The 625-nt window shown below is 60.0% G+C and overlaps 1 protein-coding gene across 3 annotated transcripts in view; it reads right to left on the reverse strand.

The window, feature by feature from the left end:
* Window positions 1-625, reverse strand: part of LOC109924133 (cytosolic carboxypeptidase 1-like) — an 85,038-nt gene that overhangs the window by 51,362 nt on the left and 33,051 nt on the right. The gene's annotated exons all lie outside the window — the stretch shown is intronic.

Below are 625 nucleotides of genomic sequence, written 5' to 3' on the forward strand. Positions count from 1 at the left end.
GCGAGAGACAGACAGCGCGCGAGAGACAGACAGCGCGCGAGAGACAGCGAGAGTGAGAGAGAATGCGAGAGTGCGAGAGAGAGAGCGCGCGCGAGAGAGAACGCACGCGAGACAGAGAGCACGCACGCGAGAGAGAGAGCCAGCGCGAGAGAGAGAAACAGCACGAGAGACAGCGAGAGCGCACAAGAGAAAGAGCGCGCGGGAGTGAGAGAGAATGCGAGAGTGAGAGAGAGGGAGAAAGCAACAGCGCGCAAGAGAAAGAGTGCGCGAGAGTGCGAGAGAATGAGAGAATGCGAGAGTGCAAGAGAATGGGAGACTGAGAGAGAATGCCAGAGTGCGAGAGTGTGCGAGAGAGAGAGTGCGAGAGTGAGGGAGAGAGAGAGCTCGCATGTGAGAGACAGCGCACACGTGAGATAGAGAGCGCGCATGTGAGATAGAGAGCGCGCGCGAGATAGAGAGCGCGCAGGCCAGACAGCGCGCACGCGAGAGAGAGACAGCACGAGAGAGAGCGAGAGCGCGCAAGAGAAAGAGCGCGCGCGCGAGTGAGACAGCGAGAGCGAATGCGAGAGTGAGAGAGTGCGAGAGTGAGAGAGCGCGAGAGTGAGAGAGCGCGAGAGTGAGAGAG

Source organism: Rhincodon typus, chromosome 3, assembly GCF_021869965.1.
Source record: "Rhincodon typus isolate 14 chromosome 3, sRhiTyp1.1, whole genome shotgun sequence".
NCBI lineage: Eukaryota > Metazoa > Chordata > Chondrichthyes > Orectolobiformes > Rhincodontidae > Rhincodon > Rhincodon typus.